This window comes from Papaver somniferum, chromosome 2 (genome assembly GCF_003573695.1).
Source record: "Papaver somniferum cultivar HN1 chromosome 2, ASM357369v1, whole genome shotgun sequence".
NCBI classification, from domain to species: Eukaryota; Viridiplantae; Streptophyta; class Magnoliopsida; order Ranunculales; family Papaveraceae; genus Papaver; species Papaver somniferum.
The window spans coordinates 199,241,960-199,253,577 of record NC_039359.1 but is presented as its reverse complement, the minus strand read 5'-3'; the positions used below and the strand labels follow the sequence as shown (position 1 = coordinate 199,253,577).

At 35.5% G+C, this 11,618-nt stretch overlaps 1 long non-coding RNA gene across 4 annotated transcripts; it reads left to right on the top strand.

Annotated features, from left to right (window-relative positions):
- The first annotated feature begins 143 nt into the window (after positions 1-143).
- Positions 144-4,296, top strand: LOC113350194. 4 transcript variants are annotated; one of them, XR_003360658.1, is made up of 9 exons: positions 144-443; positions 1,002-1,034; positions 1,649-1,722; positions 1,827-1,985; positions 2,109-2,335; positions 2,519-2,633; positions 2,747-2,988; positions 3,119-3,199; positions 3,293-4,296. It is a non-coding gene; the product is annotated as an uncharacterized LOC113350194 (long non-coding RNA). The 4 variants fall into 4 exon arrangements; XR_003360657.1 differs by having other exon boundaries at positions 3,119-3,439; positions 3,841-4,296; XR_003360656.1 differs by having other exon boundaries at positions 3,119-3,439; positions 3,838-4,296.
- Positions 4,297-11,618: the final 7,322 nt, after the last annotated feature.

Sequence of the window (11,618 nt, the reverse complement as noted above, 5' to 3'; positions counted from 1 at the left end):
CTGAGTCATCTGGATTTGAGTGAAATCACCTGACTCATTTGAATCTGACTCAATATGTTTGTTGTGATGAGCTATGTGAGACCATCTAACTCCTTTAAAATCCTAAACCATATTAGACCCCGGGTCGCTTGGAATCGCCCCTCTACATTCAAAGTAAACACCACCCACCTCGGCAAATTGCTCCAAAATTTCCCTCTCCTCACCAAATTTTTCAGAAATTTTCTCTTTTTTCTCTCACAAAATCAAAAACCCGGCTTAACTATGTGTTGCGCCGTAAAAAAAAAAAGAAAAGAAAAAACCTAAACCCTAGAACCAAACCACCTGATCTCTTCTATTATTCGATCTAGCTACGCCTCCACCTTCTTCCTAATCTGCGTTGCCCTGTTTACCTCTCTTCTTTTCTTCATTGATTTACCTTCAGGTATCATAGAATACCCAACAAGGTAATTATTCCTTCTACCCGATCCCCAATTTGTTTTATACGAATCACATAGTTTATATTTCTTAAATTTTTGATGCTTATTGTGATTCCAAGAAGAAAATTGATTCAGCAGTTCTAATGATCGTAGGGTAAACTTGGTATGTAGTACCTAAAACGCACGGCACATATATGTAACATCTTAGCTCATGTAACGCACATATATTAATTAGGGTTTACTTCTTTTTTGAAATCTTAAGTATGGGTTTATATGATTTTTAGTGAATCTTCATATTTATCATCTGATGGAAATGTTTATTTTTATCGTGCATTTTGATATCTATTTACAGATACCTGGACGATTAAAATTGATTTTGATTTTGATATCTTTTCTCCTTATCCCGAAACCCTAATTTACTATAGGATCTATTTTTTTATTTTTTTGTAATTGCTGAAGCGTAAAACTGACGTCAAGGTTCTGCAGAGCTGTATTTTGATTTTGTAGGTGATTCCTTTTCTCTATTTTTTCTGATTCTGGATTCTTATTTTTTTACCCATTTTGTTGTTTTTTGGTTTTGTGCAGTAAGCTGATTATCTATTTAGCGGGGTTATTCTGGTGAGTTTGTACTTAAGGTCCAAAATGCTTTAAAATATGAGGATGAACACCAGTTGATAGTTCTGCAAATTAAATTATCATTAATTCATGTGCTTAATACCCTATAGGTGTTCAGATTTAGCAGGATATGCCTGCATTTTGTACATAATTAGAGCAACTTTAGCTGTTTAGGAAAATGATTTAAGAAACCTTAGATTTTGCCCTGATTGTGGTTACGGTATAGTCCATATTGGGTTATTAAAAGAGTGGCATATGAACGAGATAATGGTCGTGTTACACCGTATTTAATATATACGATTCAGCTGGTTACACTTATAACTTTTAAGACCTAATTGAACAGCTCATTAATGTCCTGGGTTGGAAAAAATCAATGTGGCTGGTTAACATGGTGAAACTGATCCTTCTCATGTTTGTATAATTTGTGAGCATCCAACCTAAAAGATTCATGATCTTTTATGCTAGATTTGGGAAGTCAAATTACTTCTTAGCTTATAGACTAATCCATGAATGAGGTTTACTGGCATTACATGAGTCCATGCATAAGTACATAAGGAACATGGTTTTGAGTCACTTTGGTTCTGAATATCTGAAACAAAAGCTTCTTCCTCATATAGTACATGGGGTGCAAAGAGAATTATCGTTGTGGGATAATCAGGATAGCATAGATTTGAAAGAAGCTGTATTGAAGGTATAACTTTCATAGTTCTACAAACTCTTTTTTATAGTTCGACAAACTCTTTTTTATTGTTTTTCTGGATTGTGCAATGACAATTCTATGGTCTAATTTTACAGATGATATTGGAACTGACTGCAAAAGAAACTCATCATCTAGAGGAGGCTGTAAAGAAAGAAAATGGTTAACTGGGGAAGCCTGAGATTTTCCCATCCTCCACCAATGCTAAACATTTGCCGAACCAAGGATTACCAGCAATTGGATTCTCTGGAGAATCAGTAAGCACCAACGTCAATAATTAGATTCTTTTCATCATATGTTGTTGTTTAAGTGAACCAAGTTAATGTTTTCTGACTAATTTGGTTGTATTTTAATAAATTCCTCTACAACAACTTTTGCAGGAAGTGTAATAAGAAAGTCTCAGCAAGTGGATTCTTTGATCAACGAATTTTTGCAGTAACTAATAAAAGAGGAAAAAACAATGGTTTAAAATCTCAATGCCCCTGAAACAATGGATTACCAACCTGTTCAGCAGCACCATGCTTACCTATACGAGCATACTAGCAATATTTCTAGAGAAAAAAGGTTTCCAAGGAAAACGGTTAGGATTACACTTATGAAGTAAAAGGTAGCCTCTTTTCTATAATTCAGCTATTACAAGTACAAAATGTGTTAAACTTGACATTTATAGTTTCAATGTCCCTAACTTCATTTTCTTTAATACTAAAAGAGTAAAAAACATAAGTTCACCATCTCAATGTCCCTAACTTCATATTCTCCATTGCTACTCACACACAAAATTTTGATGCAGTGGAGGAGTTTCAAGTTGGTGTACAGGGTGTGGCAATTGAAGCTGAAGACCATGTTTGGTCTCTAGATTAGATTAGGGTGGACTAGAATGGTGCAGAATGACACAGTAACTGCTGGTATTTATCATTTATTCCATCGATTATTGTTGATTTCTATGACGAGTTCCCTAACATTATGAATCAAATTCATTACATCGGTTAACATCGGTTTGTGATTGATATATTTGCAGTACTAAGAGCATTAGTGAAGGAGGATTCAACGTGATAAAAGGAAATCCTGAATCTGTCTCTTTGTTAATGCATATGGAGAAGGAATTGAAAACAAGGTTGACCTGAAAACATGAGAGTATGAGTTTGGTAAACTGAAAGTCTCCTCACCAGGACACTTGGAGACACCTTTCCGAGGCCGGGATTAACAAATAATTAGCCAAAATCCCAACATAATGCACAGTACTACGAAATTACGGATTTGGTAAACTGCACTATTCTTATTCTCTACCCATTTTACTCATTCTTTTGGTTTTGTTACACTGCATTGACTAAATCCATAGATTAGTCATTCACCTTACAAATTGAAAGACACTTTCATTCTATTGTTGCAGCTATCATTGGAGCAAGGGTGACTGTATTGTCCTGTCAGTGTCTAATAGGCACTTCACGTTGATAAGCATTATTGTGTTTAGGTAACTATTTCCTAACATAAAGGGGAATGGATTTCAAATGCATTATTGGGGAATTCAACCTTTATTCCTTCTCATCGCTTTATATTGATGAAGATCATTGTGTATCGCTACATGGAGGATTGTCCCGATGATGACGACTCGGTAAGCATTGAAAGATTAGATGTTGCAGCTGATGATGAAGTACTCGGAGATAAAAATGAGACTAATTCAGAAATGTTGTGTAAAAAACAAGCTTTCAAGGTATCCTCATATATTTTAGTACTTCTATCTATATGCATAATAAATTTAAATGATAATCTCCATAAGATAGGATATCTTCCAAATGTACAAACGCATAATAACTTGAAACTACAAAAAAACCTAACTTTTGAAATTTGTAACTCACTCAGAAGCTCTCTTCCAAATATATATAGACTATGATATTCTTGCGAATACTAAATGCTGGCCCTTACTGTATTAATGGAACTATTTTGTTTTGTCTCTTGCGTAAAGAATTTTTATAGTTATGACTGTTATAACCGTCGCTGAGAGAAATCGATATAATTTCAGAACTCTTGTGATTTCTGTTTTTATTTTTAATTCAATTTTGGAATCTTATGGAATGTATGGGTATTTTTACATACAATGTTGATGTTCAGTAGAGATCCGTTACCGTTAATGTTACTCCTCTGGGTATGTGGAAATGTGCAACCACAGCACTTGAAAGCAGATAGATGAATAACACGGTTGTAGCTATGATCATTATGCTGGTGGCCGCCAGGAGCTTACACCGTTTTCCAATCAGTGTAGGCCGATCAGTTAGCAATTTCAGTAAAGCAGTAATGTTAGGTGTTATATATTCAACTGGAACATGGTATGAGTACGCTAACCGGTAGGGGAGATACATTTTCTATCGGCAGCTTTGGAAAAGAAGTTCATGAAGACAGCGAAGATATTTGTAATGGTCAGGGAGTATTGATGGCATACATGTACTTCTAACTCCTTTAAAATCCCAACTCCTTTAAAATACTAAAGAGTGGAAAAACATTGATCAATTTATGGATACTTATGTAAGTCATTAGTTTTTGTTGATTAATTTGATTCATCTTTATTTGCCATACCGCGGGTTGTAGGTATTTGGACTCTGTATATCATATGTAGTTTAGTAAATTTATTTTTATTATATCTGAACCTGTAGTTCTCACTGTTAGAAAATATTGCAGTTCACGTACTTATTTAGTGGAAGAGGCAGCCACCATGGCATTAGACATGCCAGTAATATTTGGACATGTTGCCTATTTAGAAAACTAAATGTCTTCGTAGACAGGCTGGTGGTGCGTTTACTTAAAAAACCGAACTACGGCTGGTGCTGTTGCTAAGGAAAATAAAGCTTAGCTCTTGGTAGTTTAGATATTAGCATGCAAAAAGACTAACATGTAGCTGAACTTCAAACCATTCTATACGAATTGGCTAAACAAAGACAACAATGTAATTAAGGTGATAATGCTATGAAAGGTAATTAATGTATTCACGTAAGTTGTCAAATAAGCACGTACCTGCTTTCATGCTTGGAACTGGAACATTAAATTGTTTTGTGTAATGAACTAAGGATATGAGTCAGATTGCTTTCATGCTTGGAACATTAAGTTGTCTTGTGTAATGAACTAAGGATATGAGTCAGATGGCTTATTGTAACGATGACTGTTAGCGAAACCGAATTTAGGCGTCCCAATTTTCTGAAAAAACTTGGCGACACCAAATCAAAAATGCATCGGCATCAAATTGGGACGGGGCGAGATGAGGCGAAGCCAAAGCTGAGTTTTATCAAATCATATTGGGACGGGGCAAGGCGAAGCTGAGCTTTACCAAGTCAAAAATATGGTTCAAAGAAAGAGGCAGTGATGCATTGTATTTATAGTTGGTGCATAACTATGCCATTCTATTTGTAGTTGTAGATTGAATTGGTGAACCAAGTTTGCGCCCGGGCACAAAATCTAGTGTTATTTCAAATCTCAAAAGCTAAAAGTAAAAAAGTTGGTAGTTGTATAGATGAGCGAGAAACACCAAATCGACGATCATTTCCTTTCCCTCTTATATGAAGTTGGTAGTTGAAGTTAATTTAACAGCTAGATTAGTAGTCCACGTCAGTTAGGACAACCTTCTAAGTCGTATGGAAGTTCTAATCTAGCATGTTAGTCGCAGAATCAAACAGCGCCCAACGCTGAATGGTTCAACGCAACTAATCTCAGCCGTCAAATCAAAAAATAAATTTAGATGCGCTGAACCATTCCGCGAAAAGGTGATTTTTGTGGAGTTGAACCATTCAGCGCAACTATTTTGCTGCTAGTTCACATGCAAGCAAATGAGTGTTAACAAATAGTCAACACTTTTTGGCTAATCTAGCAGTTCAATCTAGCACATAGGTTTAAGCATAAACATGATTCACAATTTTACGTGTAATGGTTGTTCGTTTGTCTACGCATCAGCTCCAGCAACTATCAGCAAGACTTCAATGCCGATTCTGCCCGATTTCGATCTCTTTTAATACGGATTCAGAAAAATACTTGTGTTATTGTTATTTTAAACTTTTGGTTACTATTATTTTGATAATCTTAGTTATTATACTTGTTCTTTGCAAAACCTGGTTGAATCTAACAATGATCCCATTGTTGTTATGTACAGCGATGCATCTAGTCCTTTTTGGTTAGTCTGACCACTTGATTTCGTTCTTGCTCTCAAAAAATCTCAATTGGAACTTTCTAAGATCCCACTGTTGTTATTTGCAGTGATGCAAACTGATGAGTGCCAAATATTTCATATTTCTACACCTTTTTATTGGCAATTAACTCATCTTTTGCGCTTTAAAATCATATATTATCCCAAATTCTGTATTTTCATTGTTTTCAAAAACAAATACTTTTACTAATTAACTTTGTGTTTTTAGGTACTAAATAAAGCTTAGATTAATAGAGAAGCCAAAAGAGCAGAGAAGTAGAGACAATGGAAGAGAGACAACAAAGACTCGCGCTAGAAAGCAGTGAAGAATGTCGTTTGCACCTCCTCCGCAAGTGAAGAATCTTGTTTGCAAGACCCAAAACTAGGTGTGGGATTGAAATATTAGCTTTGAAGAAGCATTGGGCATGAGGAAGTGAAAGAACCCTAACCCATATCCAAACCCGGTACATCAACGTTTGATGCAACTGCTCAACACCGTAGTATCCATTCTCCCTTCCTTTACTCGAACAGAAGCCAGAAACATCACCTTCACCTCTCTTTTCTCTTTCACAGAACCAGTACCTTCATTTCACATCCTTCCATCCCCGACAAATCTCTGATCACAGCCACCTTCTCAAGAACCATCAATCAACCTCCTAGCCTCTATCATAACTCCTTCTCCAAAACAGTAACCTTAGAAGCTATGATTGAAAGGGATAGAGTTAGGGTTATCTTCAATAGCTAAAGAAAACATCAAATCAAGAGTTGCAGGTCTGATTTGCAGAAGGGGTTTGTTAGAAAACGTGTTTTGAGTAAGTGGGCATTCTCTAATTATCGAATTCTAATGATTAAGGAGAAATTTGTGTATAAATAGGGAGGAGATTGTAGAGAGAAAAGCATGCCCAGATTATCTGGTGCACCAAGCAGTAGTTTACTTTTGATTTCATTATCTCCATGGTGTTCTGATTTCATATTTAGGTTTAGATGAAACCATTAAACTATTAAGTTTAATTCAAGTTTTTATATTGCTCTTGTTGTGCTATAATGTTTTGGATAAATATAAACTGGGCACTTCGGAATTTCGCTTTCACGGTGTATGTCATGTATCTATTGTAGTTAGAATATCACTATGTTGACTATGCTGCAACTCATGTTTAACTGATTGTTGTTCGATCCTTTGACTAGTTGTGCTTTAACTAGACAATTAGTGTTAGAGCACCGCTCGGTAGAACTCGCAAGCGTTGCTATCTCAAGCTTGTTTGCCAAGTTTAGTTGCCAAAACTATAAGTCTTGATTTCTAGTCTACTTATAGCTAAGTCTCGGACTAGAATAGAAAGTGTAGTTGAGCTCTAGACTCCACGGCGTTCATCATACAAAGACGAAAAACTACTCAAGGAAATGGTGGAACTTCATCGACTAAAAGGTATGTGGAGACTTGAACTTATCTATCACTCAAAAGTCTATCTACTCTATCTACTATATTGAGACAAAAGTCGTATTGCTATGTAGACTTCGATTATACACATTTGCTATTTCGAGCCGAATTTATCTCGCTTATCTATTTCTCGAGATATGTGTTGGTAAGCTTTCGCTTTATCCAAGTTCATCTTTACAAGTGGCGAAAGTCATGTTGATTGTTTCAATCCCTTGAAAATCGCTTTGATGAAAAATAGAGTGTGAATAACCTCTATATAACATCCTCTAAGAATGTTTCAATGTTTGAAATAGAGAGTTTGGAATATGTAACCATCTTTGGATATAATCATATAGTGTGTTCGCACATTAGTGTATAAGTCCAAAATCGAGAACCAAATGTATGCATACTTGTTTGTGTACTAAATGGTTGATGGAGACTGGGTAAGTATGTGTACCCGTACGCATACTGGCGGAAGTTCATAACCATGAATTTCTGTTGAGTTTGGAGATCAAAACCAACTCAATCCGGTTACCCAAGTATACATACCCATACGCATACTGGAGGAAAGTTCACGTCTGTGAATTTCTGTTGAGTTTGAAAACTAAAACAAACTCAAATCCGGTTACTTAAGTACGCACACCTGTACGCATACTTAACTGTGTTACTTTCTAAAATTGGTTTGTTCATGGACTAAAACATTTATATAATAAGGAACGAATTTTGCAAACCGTGGCTATAATGTTCATGAATCGATTCGAGTGAATCAAAACCGATTTTGCTTCGATTGTGTCTTGTATACTTCTACAAGATCCAAGCAATTGAACAACTCTCGAACTAGTTCTTTTGAGTCATTTGAGCTAGTTATGGTGAAGATGAATATGGTTGATATGAAAGTGCTCATATGGCTAACCATTTGGTTAACTACTGTTGAACCAACTAGGTGTACACGTTTAGGTATGGTTACACAAACCTAAATAAACGTGCATTTCATTTGTGTATAACAAGCTAAAGTTCGATCTAACGGTGGAAAGATATTAGATTGAATCTAATCAGGTTTTCTCTAACTGTGAATATTGAATGCTTTGTTACCAAGGTAGCATTGATTGCAAACCCTGATTTGAAGACTATATAAATGATAACTCTAGCAATTGGGAAACCTAATCCCCACAACTCATGTGTGATACTAGTTGTATAAGCCAGAGTCGATTGTCCTTTAACCTTAGGTGTCTATCGATACCCTGTAGGTTAACAACTTGAAGACTTCATTGGGATCGTGAAGCCAGACCCAACTATTTTATCTGTAGTTGCGTGATCTGATCTTGCTATTTTATCGTATTGAGTACAATTGTAAAATTGGATCGAGATTAATTTCTCCGATAGGCAAGATAGAAAAGTAGTCACAAACATCTTCGTATCATCGTTTGTGATTCCGCAATATCTTGTTTCGCTAGTCGATTAAGATTATTGTGAGGTGATTGATAATTCTAGGTTGTTCTTCAGTAATATAAGTCCGAGTTATCTATTGGTTCATGTTCACCTTGATTTATTAAAAGACGGAACAAAAACTCGTAGGTATTTCTGTGGGAGACAAATTTATCTATTCCTGTAGACTTTTCTGTGTGATACAAATTTGTTTATTAAAGTCTTCGACTTTGGGTCGTAGCAACTCTTAGTTGTGGGTGAGATCAGCTAAGGGAACCAAGTGCGTAGTATCCTGCTGGGATCAGAGACATAAGGAGTGCAACTGTACCTTGGATCAGTGTGAGATTGATTGGGGTTCAACTACAGTCCATACCAAAGTTAGTTTGTAGTAGGCTAGTGTATGTATCGGCTTAATACAGTGTGTGTTCAATCTGGACTAGGTCCCGGGATTTTTCTGCATTTGCGGTTTCCTCGTTAACAAAACTTCTGGTGTTCTTGTTAATTATTTTCCGCATTATATTTTGTTACTCCCTCTGTCCTAGTTTACTTGCCAAAATAGGATTTTGCAATAACTTGAAACAAATTCAAATTACTTCTACATACACTATCAATCTTTCAAATCACTTGTTTAATATACAAGTTTTTGTATCCTAGTTTTTATTTCTTTCTTGATAATTGGATAATTTTTGTGGGAAATATAGTAATTTTTTGATACACTTTTGTTTAAAAAAACTCAATTTTGGCAAGTAAACTAGGACGGAGGGAGTATATAATTGAAATATCACAGGTTGTGCGTTGAATCGATCAATTGGTAAATCCAACCTTTGGTTGTTGATTGAAATTGATTGATACTTGAACGTTGGTCTTTGGTACCGTTCAAGTTAATTTCTCTTGTATTCAATTATACTTGCAGATTTCTATTTGCTTGAGTAAGTATTGAATCGAGAAATTGAGATATAACTCCTTAATATACTTTTTATTAAGATTGAGTCTCACTGCCTAGTTGATTCTCTTAAAAGTATATTGGAGTTAGTCCATACAGATTGATAAGAGAATTATTGGGTGAGGTCGTTAGACCCCCACATTTTCAATTGGTGTCAGAGCAGGAAAACACGTTTAAAGAACTTATAAGTCTGTGTTTGTAGCAATCTGACTCTATTGACAGAAATTCTATCTCCATAAACGTACCACCATTATTCGATGGCTCAAACTACTTATGGTGGAAAATTTCTATGTGTGTTTTTCTTCAAGCTCGTGATTTTGATCCTCCGGTTAATACAGAAGGCGATGTATCTATACCTAAGGATATTGGTAGATATAGTCCAGAAGAAATCCTTGCTGCAAAGCAAAATTCTGACGGCTTAAATGCTAACATTTTTCACCTGGAGCGATGATTCAAGTTTCTTCAAAAAAGCCTTTAGTTGAAGATTTTGTTGGTGAATCTCTCTACTTTTATTCAAGAATTCACAAATCTCTGTGTCAGACTCAAGTTCTAAATCAAAAATTGAGTAGATAGAGGTTTCTGCTGCAAGAGATGAGAGTTCATTGCACACATCAGAGGCATCCAAGATGTTGACACCCAGGGAAGATTTTTCTAGTATTGAATCATCTGAAGCATTAACTGGCAAAAGATTTTTATCACATCCTTTACTTCTTTTTAAAAAATCCTTGATCTTTTCTGTTATCAGTGATTTATCAAAATCAATGTGATTGGAACAACATTCATCAACCCAAGACAAGTTACAAGATTCACTTGCCTTGGTCACAGCATTGAACGCAGATGTCCTGACTGTGTTTTTATTAAGATCAAGAATTTTTAACTTTCCAATTAGAGTATTTCTGGAAAGCTCATCAAGGTTATTTCCTTCAACGACGGCATGCTTCTTAGAATCGTATCTAGATGACAGGGATCTGAGAATCTTCATCACAATATCCTTTTCAGGAATAGTCTTACCCAATGCAAAGGATGCATTAACAATTTCAGACACTTTGTGATTGAACTCATCAAATGAATCTTCATCTGCCATACGAAGGTTTTCTCAATCAGAATTTAGGTTTTGAAGCCTAGCTTCTTTTTCACAGGTATTCCCTTCAAATACGGTTTATAAGATATCCCAGGCTTCTTTAGACTTTAATTATGAATTCATCAGAACCGTGTCTCTAAAGGAAAAAGAGATTAATACTCTTAAGAATGACCTGCAAAGGTTATCTGGAAGTTCTGACAAAATCTCAACAATGTTGTTTGGTCAGAAGTCCTTTGGAAACACAAAAGGTTTGCGGTTTAAAAGCAAAATTGTAAACACAAACAACGCTCCTGTTCCGACTAATGCTGGAAAAATGTACGAAGAATGTTGTGATAAACAGAAGTCAATTCAACAAAACAAAAAATCTTTATTGATTTGTTCGTTTTGTGGAAATGCAAATCATGTTCAAAGTATGTGTTGGATATTCAAAAGGAACAAAAAAAGAATTTCCAAACTTCAGGAGAACATGCAGAGGATGAATCCGTCACTGGATGATCAACAAGGCTTTCATAAAAAACCCAGAAATTCCAAATTCAGACGAGGTAATAAATCTGTTTATACAACAAACCTTGGTATGCCACTAGTTGGTAAAGTATGTGAGCGTTTGACTCACTCCGTCACTGTCTAATACCAGTGACGTCCATATTAGCGGAGATCTAACAACCACACCTAATATTTTGATTAGTAATCTTTATGGACTGACCCCAATATACTTTTAATAGAATCAACTAGACAGTCAGACTCAATCTTAATAAAATTATATCAAAGAGTTATATCTCCCTTTCTCGATTCAATACTTACTCAAGCAAATAGAAATCTGTGAGTCTAATTGAAAACAAGAGAAATCACTTGAACGGTACCA